We start from the raw sequence: 12,548 nt of genomic DNA, 5'->3' as shown, positions 1-12,548 counted from the left end.
GCCTTGGCAGTGCTGTACTTAATGATGTTAGAGGTCTTTTCCAACCTGAATGACCCCATGATTTCTATGATTTCCATGATCCAACATCCACCAGTGCTCTTGTCAAATGTTGTTTCCAGGATTCCTGCAACTCCATGGCACGATTTGCAGATGTCCCCTGTACCTCCAGCTGATGACAAAGGCAGCAGAGTGTGCAAGGACAATGCAGCCGTCACTCTGGTGCCTGGCAGCCTCAGATCCTGCCTGTCTCAAATCCAATACCAAATGGTTTTATTTTCCTTTTTCTGAACCGTGGCTAAGCCTGTCACATTGTGCTGCAGCTGCTGGACAAGCCCTTCTCAGCTTCAGGCCAGTGGCTGCTCAGTACTGAGCACATTGTTGGAGAAATAAAGGTGTCGTGGCAGAGGCATCATTTGGCTGTCCTGGCAAGTACCAACACATTTCTGTGAGGGCCACATCCCAACATGGCATCCAGCTACCTCCTGCTCTTTAGACTCTTGGTCCCAAAGTAAAGCTTTTATACGTGCCCCAAATTTTTCTTGGATAATTACATGGACTGCAGCAATATATTTCTGCCTTGCTGTGTGCTTAGAAACTGTTGGAGTCTTTCCGCTGACATTTACCAAAAATATTTATCTGGAGGCATATCCTGGTGTATAGATTTTGGACCAGGGATTCCTATGCAATTTCACAAGCTACTCTGTAGCCCTGATGGTTCTGTTGGACCAGTTGCCCTGAAGAGTCAAAGATGAACAGTCCCAGAGGATGTAGACTAAGGATCCATCTACACGAGCCTTGATACCTCCAGATGTGTCCACAGCAGATGCCTTGAAGAGACAGATCAGTATTTGTACTGCACTCTGGAGTGAGCTCCCAGCCCCGCAACCCATTCTCATTTTCCAAATCATCTCAAGCTTATCGCTCTGAAATCCAAGCTCAAACTCAAGGAAATTGCCTTATGCTCACCATACCCCTTGGCAAGGAGCTCAGTGAAGAGCTGCCTCCCTCTGTTTCTTTTGAACCTGACTCTTGCCTGCTCCATTGAATAATCCATGCTTCCTGCTCTGGGACAGACAGTGACTATTTGCTTTGTCCCTCTTTCTAGGCCACTTATCATCTTGCAGACTTCAATTTCCATGTGGAAAGTCTCAATTCTTCCTGAAAATGCTTCTTCTCATCTGAGATCTTGCCGGGAGCTGCACCACCCTGGGATCTCTGGCCCCACTCATTTTCTTTCTCTTTCCAACTGGTTTTCTCAGTTAAACAGTTAAATCCAGTTTCCCACATTAGTGATCCTGCAGCTCCCAGGAGCACTGTGACAGTGATCCCCCAGACATGACTCCAGCCCAGGAGGTGGTGTGGTGGAGCAGCCTACCCTCAGGGCTGAGCAGAGGTTTCCTCCCACATCCCAAAACTGTCCTGGTGATGGATCCAAAGATACCATGTGGTGGTTTCTATCTATAGCTGAAGCACACCATAAGGCAGAGGTTTTACAGACTCCATAAATAGCCACTATTTAGGATGTATAATATGGAGGAGGTTTTAGAAATCAAAATATTTAGAGGTTTGCATTATTTGTCTTGGCAGGAAGGAGCATCCAAGACTGAAACAGAGACTCTTTAAGGAAAGAACAAAGTTGAGGAAAGCAGTGCATAAGAGGAAATAACAAAGGTGTTGAAACCTCCAAGAATTCCTTTTGGTTGATTGAAAGCAGGAAATACAGCATGGTGTATCTGAAGGGAGGGAGACAATGTTGAGGCACATTTATATTCCTGCTATAAAATACTGATTTTTCAAAACAAATCTGGACATTTTGATCAAACCTGTAGCTCAATGTTGCAGAACTTCCAGAACACTCAACTAAAGCTGCTCTGAGCTGGGCTGTGTTTGAATAAGCCATCAGCGTGAAGGCTCCAGCTCATTCCCCAGTCTGTCCTCTTCCTCTCAGTTTTATTCTGGTCCCTCTGTGGAGATATGTCAGAGCAGTGTAGGGTTGCTCTGAATGGGACTTTGTGCAAGTTTGTTTCTGAATGTGCTGATAGAAATGGGAGGAGCAGGGGATGGAAGGAGTAGATGTGGGTAACACCTGATCTTAGAGGACTTTTACAACATTAATTATTCTATGGTTCTGTAATCCTGTGATTCACACTGAGCAGTTTATTAGCACTGCTCAGAGAAGACTGTGACAGGTTTAAAGGTTGCCACTGATAATAACTGACTGCAAAAATGTTGGAGTCTCTTGACCTCCCCCCACCTCAGCTATATTTATATTATTTTCTTGGGAAAAAGTTAAATTACAGTTGATGTCATTTGCAGTTTAGGTGGAGTTTGATTGACTTTAGTTATTAGCATATGTAGAGGTGAGAAAAGTAGTATGTATTTCTGAGTAAAGCAAAGTTCAGCTTTCGATTTCCATCTAGATCATTCCTTTGGCTTAGCTCCCATTAGCTACATTGTTTTTCATGGAGCCTGTCCACAAAACTGCTGTGCTGCACTACTTTTTGTTTCATATTTACTTTGATTTCAACAGAGAATTACTACAGTATCTCCATGCTGCTCCATCCTTTATTCCATGTCCCTTGGAGTGGCACACCAAGCTCCATCAGCATTCCTGCTCCTAAGGTGTGCAGGCAGTCTGTCCCTTTCCTTGCACTCCTTCTTGCTGAGCTTTGGATTTTGGTCTCCTCACATCTTCCTTGTCCCACTTTGTGCAGTGTGGCGGGGGAGTGGATCCATGATGGTGGTAGGACCTCATGCCTTTGGAGGTACCAGGTTTCATCCTAGTGTCTGAATGGGCTCTGGGACATAGGACAAGGCAAGACATGGAGCAGGAAGGATCCTGGAGGAATCCCGAGCTCCTCAGCTGTTCAGTGCAGGTTATTCTGAGTCTTCTTCACAAGTAAAACCTCAGCCTTGATCCTGGCTGACTCAACTGGCTCTCACTCTGGGAGTTTAACCCCTTAGCAGGATCTGGCATGAAAGTGAACCAATCCATGGGGAAAGAGCTTCAGAGAAGGGGATGGATGTGCCAAGCTGGGGCTGGGCTGTGATGGCAGCAGAGAATCCTTGGGCTGTATGGAGCCTGCCCACCTGCTGTGGGAAGGGGCAGGTATGTATGTCCCTAAGGAAATGTCTTTCCAGAAACCCAGTAACCTGCCCTGTGCTCCAAGGCTCTGTGGGCAGACCCTCCTCAGCTGCCCACTTGCCAGCTTTGCAGCTGCACCTCCCTGGCACCAAGGCCTACGTGTGGTCTCATCCAGGCTCAGTTTTGCTTATGCTTAGTAACAAGAGTGTTGTAGTGAGAGAAGAAGCTTCGTGTAAAACAAAACCCCAACATGGCAGCAGCCTGCACCCTCTAATGAGTCTGGCTCACTTCTCCATGGAGTTCAGTCTCCTGAGATGTGCTGATTATCTATCACATGCCCTAGAGCACTTGGGAGCCCCAGGCTTGCAATCCGCCCTTCCAGGGAATATCTTCATTTCCTTTTGATTTCTTCTTCTGGGTTCCTACAAGGAGCCCCAATTTGGGTGGGATTTTGTGATCATCCTCCTTCATAGAGGAGCAAGACCCCTTTTGTCACTGGACCATCAGGAAAGGCAGCCTGCTCCTGTGGCTCTCCCATTGTGGCTGTGGTTGTCCAGCACTCAGACACATTTCCTAGCAACACGGAGACCTTGCTCTTCATTCAGTCTCCTGAGGCTTTGTCCACAAATCTTTGCCTGGAAAACAGCAGAGCCCTTCTGGAGGGATGTAACATTTTGAACAGTTTTTCTGACAGTGCAGACATTGTCTGAAAAGCAATATGTGCTAAATTGCATGATCTTTTCTTCATGTGTGTTTAGCAGCTGGGACAATGACAGAGCAGTCTCAGGAGGGTGCTAGTGCTACACTGCTGGAACCAAATAACCACCTTTGTCAGCTTTACTCTGCTAACATGGTCATGAGCTCCTAAGTTTTCTGTAGGCATCAATGGCTGATTCCCACATCCATGAAGAACTGAGTACAGTAATTTCACGACTATAAGGCGCACCCTTTTGACTAAAATTTCAGCCTGAACCCAGAAGTGTGCCTTATAGTCTGGTGCGCCTTATCTGATGGACAAAGTTGCGACATTTGCCACCCCGGAAGTAGGAGCCGCAGTGGGGGGGCAGTGCCGCGGGAGCACCGAGTCGCAAGGGGAGCAGGCGGCGCGGCCGGCAGGAGCCGCGCTGGGAGGGAGGGAGCTGGCCTCAGCCACTGCGCGGGGAAGGAGGGAGCCACCACCACCGGCCCGGTGAGGGCGGTGCAGAGGAGGAGGCAGGGAGCAGCCACCACCGCCGACACGGTGCAAGCAGTGCGGAGAAGGAGGGAGAGACCAGCCACCGCTGCCAGCACGGTGCGGGCGGTACGAAGAATGAGGCAGAGAGCAGCCACTGCCGCCGACACGGCGCGGGCGGTGCGGAGAATGAGACAGGGAGCAGCCACTGCCGCCGACACAGTGCGGGCGGTGCAGAGGAGGAGCTGCGCCAGCCAGCGCCGGGCGGGAGTGCCTGGGTCCGTGGCAACTGCGGCTGCCAGGCAGGGGAAGCCAGGACCCGCGGCTGTGCGGTGGTAGCCAGCAGCTGCGAGCAGCGCCTGCTGGGGACGGGCGGGAGTGCGGGGGCCCGCGGCACGGGGAGGGCACCTGGGGCTGCATTGAAAGGCTACACCAGTCTGTGAAAAATGTTTGCAAACTGCCAGTAATTCATTACTTTTTGCACGCGGCTCAGCTCCTTGCTGCAAAAAAAACCTGCGAGCCGTGAGCCCAGCCGCGAGGTGGGCAGGAGCGGCCAGCCCCCAGCCAGCAGGGCCATGCAGGCTGGGTGGCAACCCCGCCCCCTGGTCTCAGCCCCCGCCGGCCGCACGGGATGAGAGGGACCGCCCAGCCCCTGCTCACAGTCCCCGCCAGCCGTATGGGCTGAGAGGGACTGTCCAGCCCCTGCTCACAGTCCCTGCCAGCCACGTGGGCTGAGTGGCAGCCGCTCAGGGAGAGAGGGAGCAGGCACCCCCTGGCCAGCAGGAGCCGCACAAGGAGAGAGGGAGCGGGCAGTGCCATCCTGAACCGCAGTAACCCCGAGGTGTGAGCCGTGGCCGCCCTGAACCGCAGCAGCCGCGAGCCTCGCCTTGCCAGCCAGGGGTGGGCGGGAGTGTCGGGCCCCGCGCAGGGAACGGCGCTTAGGGCTGCGTTTAAAGGCTACACCAATCTGTTAAAATGTTTCCAATTTGAGCACATGCCAGTAAACTCCATGATCGTGGGATTCCCTTACTAAGTAGTTACTTTGTTGCGCTCGGCACTGATCTTCGCGGCAAAAAAAAAAGTGCTCCTTATAGTCCGGTGTGCCTTATCTGATCTACAAAGTTGCGAAATTTGCCGACTCCTGGGCGGTGTGCCTTATAGTCCGGTGCGCCTTATGGTCGTGAAATTACTGTACTATTTTAGCTGTCACTGGTATTTCAGAAGTTATGATGTAGCAAAACCACTTCCCTAAAGACTCGTTGCAAGGGATGCTCAAGGACAGAAGTGGAGCCCAGGTCTGGAATGGCACCATTCTTGACCCTGCACATTTATGCACTGATGGTTCTGCACATTTATGCAGTGATGGCTTTCAGGGTCCCACGGAGAAAGCTGTCATTTCAAGTGGGACCCAGCATAGCTGGATGGGCACATGGGTGGCCAGCCTGACTCTGAGACTTTCCCTGCTTCAGCTGCTATGGCAGAGGTGAGATCTCCTGTTCGTCCATGATGCAGATGTTGTGGGAAACACAAGTATATGACAACCATGGTCATCCTCCATCCACTGCTGTGACTTCTAGGCAAGAGGTCCACCTACTGATCTTCAGAATCACTCATTCTGGGTTTTCTATAGAGTCCTTAGGACGGGAGAAATGAAATGACAGGTCATATCCTGTTCTCTGTCCTCTCATGGTATCTTATCACCCATGGTATCATATCCTGTGTCATGTGAGGACACTGATCTCATCGGGTCTCCGGATGGTTTCCTCTGCAGGGCTCTGTGGTATCCTTGACACTGCACTTTTTCCACTGTGTCATGGCTTTCAGCAATGTTTCCATCATGTTTCTGTCCTTGGTTGCTGTTTCCCTATATAAAGAGGGCTGAACCCAGGGATCCCACACCAGGCACAGTGAGGGACACTCTGCAACAATCTAGCCTCACTCCTACAATTCATCTCCATCCAACAGTACCATGAATCACAGAATCACAGAATGACTAGATTGGAAGAGACCTTCAAGATCATCAAGTCCAACCCATGCCCTAACATCTCCAGAAGACCATGGCATCAAGTGCCACATCCAGTCTTTCCTTAAACACATCCAGGGATGGTGACTCCACCACCTCCCTAGGCACACCATTCCAATACTTTGTCACTCTTTCTGTGAAAAACTTCTTCCTAATGTCCAACCTCTATCTCCCTGGCACAGCTTGAGACTGTGTCCTCTGGTTCTGTCAGTGCTGCCTGGAGAAAGAGACCAACCCCCACCTGACTAAAACTACCTTTCAGGGAGTTGTAGAGAGTGATAAGGTCACCCCTGAGTCTCCTTTTCTCCAGGCTGAACAACCCCAGCCCCCTCAGCTGTTCCTCACAGGGTTTGTGTTCCAAACCCCTCACCAGCCTTGTTGCCGCCTCTGGACATGCTCAAGTGTCTCCACGTTCTTCCTAAACTGAGGGGCCCAGAACTGGACACAGCACTCAAGGTGTGGCCTCACCAGTGCTGAGTACAGGGGAAGAATGACCTCCCTGCTCCTGCTGGCCACACTGTTCCTGACACAGGCCAGGATGCCATTGGCCTTCTTGGCCACCAGGGCACACTGCTGGCTCATGTCCATCCTGCTGTTGATCAGCACGCCCAGGTCCCTTTCTGCCTGGGCACTGTCCAGCCACTCTGTCCCCAGCCTGTAACACTGCAAGGGGCCAAAGTGCAGGACTTGGCACTTGGACTTGTTAAACTTCATCCTATTGGATTCTGCCCATCCATCCAAACATTCCAGGTCTCTCTGCAGAGCCCTCCTGCCTTTGACACATGCTCCCAGCTTAGTGTCATCTGCAGATTTACTAATGAAGAACTCAATACCCTCATCTATGTCATCAACAAAAATACTGAACAGAACAGGCCCTAGCACAGACCCCTGAGGGATACCACTGGTGACAGTTTCCCAGCTGGATGCAGCACCATTCACCACCACTCTCTGGACCCGGCCATCCAGCCAGTTCCTAACCCAGCAAAGAGTGTTCCTGTCCAAGCCACAGGCTGCCAGCTTTTCCATGCTGTGGGAGACAGTGTCAAAGGCCTTGCTGAAGTCCAGGTACACAACATCCACAGCCCTTCCTGCATCCACCAGGTGGGTCACTTGGTCATAAAAGGAGATCAGGATGGTCAAACATGACCTAGCCCTCCTAAACCCGTGCTGGCTGGGTCTGATACCCTGGCCATCTTCTCAGTGCCATGTGATGGCACTCAGTATAAACTGTTCCATAACCTTACCAGGTACTGAGGTCAGGCTAACTGGACTATAATGACTAGGATCCTCCTTCCCAACCTTTTTATGAATGGGTGTGACACTGGCCAGCTTCCAGTCATCTGGAACCTCACCAGTGTCCGAGGACTGCTGGTACAAGATGGAGAGTGGCTTTGCAAGCTCATCTGCCAGCTCCCTCATCACCTGGGGTGGATCCCATCTGGGCCCATAGATTTATGAACATCTAAGCTACTCACCAGTTCTCTGACTGCCTCCTGCTGGATAACAGGGGGACCATTCTGCTCCCTGGTACCTCTACCAACCCAGGAGGACAGTTGTCCTGAGGACAAGCCGTCTTCCCACTACAGACTGAGGCAAAGAAGGTGTTAAGCACTTCTGCTTTCTCCTCATCTGCAATTACTAATTTTCCTCCCTCATCCAGTAAGGAACAAAGGCTGGACCTACTCTTCCTTTTACCATTAACATATTTGTAGAAACATTTCTTATTGTCTTTTACAGAAGTTTCCATTTTTAGTCCAAACAGAGCTTTGGCCTCTCTAACTTTCTTCCTACATACTCTAGCAGCTCCCTTAAATACTTCTTGAGAGACCTGACCCTCCTTCCAGAGATGATACATCCTCTTTTTATTCCTAAGTTCTTCCAAAACCTCCTTGTCCAGCCAGGCTGGATGTTTGCCTCATTGACTCACCTTTCAACACACAAGGACAGTTTGTTCCTGTGCCCTCAAGATTTCCGTCTTGAAGCACGCCCACCATTCCTGAACTCCTTTGTTTTTCAGGGCTGCTTCCCAAGGAACTCTCTGCATAAGTCTTCTGAAAAAGCTAAAGTCTGCCCTCTGGAAATCTAGTGTAAAAGTCTTATTGATATTCCTCCTGATTTCACCAAATACCAAGAACTCTATAATTTCATGATCACTGTGCCCCAAGCGACCTCCAACCACCACATCTCCCACCATTCCATCTCTATTTGCAAACAACAGATCTAACACAGCCATTCCCCTGGTGGGCTCACCCACCAGCTGTGTCAAAAAGTTGTCCTCCACGCACTCTAAAAACTTCCTGCATTGCCTTTTTTCAGCTGTATTAAGTTCCCAGCTGATGTCTGGCAAGTTGAAGTCCCCTACAAGAACAATGGCCGATGATCCTGAAATATTATCTAGTTGCTTCTAGAATAAGTGGTCCACCTCTTCTTCCTGATTAGATGGACTCCCAGTAGGATGTCAGTCTTGTTGGCCTTGCCCTTAATTCTTACCCACAGGCATTCAACTCCATCGTCATTCATTTCAATACCTATGGGATCAAAAGCCTCCCTAATATAAAGGGCCACCCCTCCCCTCTGCTCCTTTTCCTGTCTCTTCTGAAGAGCTTGTGGCCATCCAGTGCAGTGCCCCAGCTGTGTGAGTTGTCCCACCATGTTTCTGCGATGGCAATTACATCATAGCTCTGCTGTTGCACCATGGCTTCCAGCTCCTCTTGTTTATTACCCATGCTGTGTGCACTGGTATACAGGCACCTCAGCTGGGCTGCTGATTTCACCCCTAACTCAGGCTTACCACCCTTGGGCCTGCTTCCAGAGAGCCCAGCTGCATGCCCTTCCTCTTCAAACCTAGTTTAAAGCCGTCCCAACAAGGTCTGCCAATTCACAAGCTAAAAACCTTTTACCCTTAACTGAGAGTTGGATCCCATCTGGTTCCAGCAGGGCAGGTGCCATGAAAGTTGCCCCAATATCAAAAAATCCAAAATTTTGCCCATCACACCAGTCCTTGAGCCACTTGTTAATGATATGAGTTCTCCTATTCCTTTCACCGTTTATCTCAGCCAACAAGGGGACTGAGGAAAAGACTGCCTGTGCTCCTGACCTATCAACCACTTTACCCAGTGCCCTAAAGTTCCTTTTAATTGCTCTAACATTCCTCTTTTCAATCTCATCACTGCCAGCCTGGAGTATAAGCAGTGGGTAATAATCAGAGGGCTGGATCAGCCCAGAGAGTCTCTCAGTGATGTCCCTTACCTTGGCCCCAGGGAGGCAGCACACCTCCCTGTGGGATGGGTCTGGTTGACATTTGGGGCCCTCTGTTCCCCTCAGAAGGGAGTCACCCACTACTACTACCCTTCTTTTCTTTTTGATATAAGAGGTGATGATCTCTCTGACAGATGAATCGTAATGGGGAGGCTTGGTGGGCAGATAATTTTCTTCTAAATCATCTAGCTGACTCTCTAGATCCAGGGCCTCATACCTATTCTGAAGTGGTACCTGGCTATGGGGTGGGGGTTGGGAGGAATTTTTATTATTACCTTCCCAAGCAGGGACCCATTTCCACTCCCCTTCATCCACCAGGTGTGCTTCTGTTGCCTGACAGGGGGAGGTTTGGGAGTCCTCTGACTCTTGTTGGACCTCCCTCAAAGATGGAGGGGCTGAACTCCACCAGCCTATTTCCATTTCATTTTCCCTGATATTTGTCAGTCTTTCAACTTCCTCCCTAAGCTCAGCCACTAGTGAAAGAAGATCGTTCACCTGTTCACACCGCAGACAGGCTTGCTCCACAACACCCCCTGGAAACACTGATAAGCTCAAACACTCTGGGAAGGAATGAGTCTGTACAGATACATCCTTTTTGGAGGGTTCCACTTGGTTGCATGCAGTTGCACTAACTGCAGTTTTTGATCGTGTAAAAACCATTACCAACAGAAACTCTAACACCAACCAGCCAACAGAAACACTGCAGACAACTCACAGCAAGTCCTTCTAGCAAGAAAAAAACCCTGCACCCCTACCTGCTTGTCCTGCTTGAGTGAACTGCCGTGCCACGCCCCCGAAACCTGCCACGCCCCTGAAACGTGCCACACCCCCGAGATGTGCCACACGCCCAGAGACATGCCACTCACCAAAACGTGCCACGCCCCAAAGCATGTCACTCCCCCAAAATGTGCCACGCCCCGAGTCATGCCACGCCCCTGAGTCATGCCACGCCCCCCAAATGTGCCACACCCCCAGAGACGTGCCACACCCTCAAAACATGCCACACCCCCAAAACGTGCCACACCCCCAGAAACGTGCCACGCCCCCAGAAACGTGCCACGCCCCCAGAAACGTGCCACGCCCCAAAACATACCACACCCCCGAGACATGCCACGCCCCCATAAACGTGCCACGCCCCCAAAACGTACCTCACCCCCTGACACGTGCCACACTCCTGAAAGTGCCACGCCCCCAGAAACGTGCCACACCCCTAGAGACATGCCACACCCCCAAAACATGCCACTCCCCCAGAGATGTGCCACTCCCCCAAAATGTGCCACGCCCCCAGAAACGTGCCACACCCCGAAACGTGCCACCTGTTGGCCGCGGTCCCAGAGGCCTCTTATAAGCAGCCAATTAACAAGGCAGGAAGCCCCACCCCATTCCTACCTGACTCACAGCAGCCCTTTCTGTACTTTTGTGGTTGTCTGCTGCTACCAGGCCACCTCTTTTCCTAGTGAGTCCAATCTCCCCTCTCCAAGGAGCTCTCCTCTTTCTGTCTGCTGTATAAGGTGTAGTAATGCTTGGCAGCTCTCTCTTACCAGTGTCTGCTGTGGGAAAGGAGAGGCCTGTCTTACCGTGTCTCCCTGAGGGGAAGATGGCTGTGGTGGGAGCCCACTGTGGGAGCAGCACTTCCTCCAGTGGGGATCTTCTCATCCTCTGACCCATACTTTTTACCCTTACTTTTTCCCACTGGCACTTTTCCTGGTTCGGTGTAAACAGAAAACTTCTCTTCCAGTTTCTCTCAACTTTTATGGTTCCTGCTGTGTTGAGTACATCACCAGACCATTGCCCTTGAGCTGTGTGGTAAAGTATGAGCACACGGGCAGCCGCTGCTCCCTGCCAGCTGTGATGTGAGTAGATCACCTTCCCTGCTTCTGGGGACTCCTGCTTGTTCAGAGATTGTCAGGGAACCCCACATCATACCTCATCCTGACATGCAAAAGCACTGGGCAGGGCTCTCCCATGTGAGGAGAACAGCCTGGGAACATATCAGAGGGCAATCCCACATCCCAGGCAGCTAGTTTGTTGATGGTGTCAGGATGGTGTCCCAGATATAGAGATGTTGGGGACAAGTGGCTTAAGTGGCAGAGAGCAGGACACCTGTAAGGACATGGAGCCACTCCCACCCCATTTCCCTAGGGCTGTTTTGCAGCCTGTAAAGGTGTCTGGTGGGCTTCACTGGTGGAAGCAAGTGGTCCCACTCTCCTCTCTGTCCTCCTTTCCCTCTCCTCTCCTCACTGGATTTCCTTTTCCGTATTTACTACCATCAAGGACAAGCTGGTCTGTGCCAACCCTAATGACAAATGTCCAGGACACAATGAATCAATTAAAGGACAATGAGCACAGTGGATGAGCTCTCTCCAAGCATCACTTCTGCAAGGACCTGTTCTTATGGACACCTCCGAGATATATTCCATTTTCTCATTGCCTGGGAATTTGGCAGGGTATTCAACTTAGTGTGCAGCTCTTTTATTGAAGGTTGTGCAAAGGCAGTCTTAATATATTTGGCATTTTCAATGAAACTTCTAATTCTCCTTTGTACTGAATGTGCTGAAATTATTTTTGTATAATGAAAGGGAGCAAAACTTGCAACTTCTCCCAGTGGTTCTTGGGATGCTCCACAGAGACTGGGGTGCATAGCAGTGGCTGGAAGGGGGTCAGGGCTGACACTCGAGGGTCTGTGGGTGATGGGGTGATGCCTGGCTGTCCCCTAGCCCCTCTGTACATGGATGGGAGAGCACTTCTCATTCTCCCTGTCCCTCCTGCCCCGGCACGCTCCTAAGCTCCCGGCTCTCTGCATTGGGTGGGGGATGTTTTGGCACAACTGTTGGTGTGGAAAGGGGTCCCTGACCTCGGCCAACATCTTTGGGTGCCACAGGGGCTCCATGGGTTGCTTGGCTCTGCCAACACCAGACCCTACCCCATCTCCACCACCGTGCCTGCCCGGGGCTGTCCCTGGCCCGGGTTATTTCTGGTGCTTCCTAATCTGTCCCGCTCTCCCTGCAGGG

The sequence above is a fragment of the Catharus ustulatus genome, chromosome 22 (genome assembly GCF_009819885.2).
Source record: "Catharus ustulatus isolate bCatUst1 chromosome 22, bCatUst1.pri.v2, whole genome shotgun sequence".
Lineage (NCBI taxonomy): Eukaryota > Metazoa > Chordata > Aves > Passeriformes > Turdidae > Catharus > Catharus ustulatus.
This window is presented reverse-complemented; position numbering follows the sequence as displayed.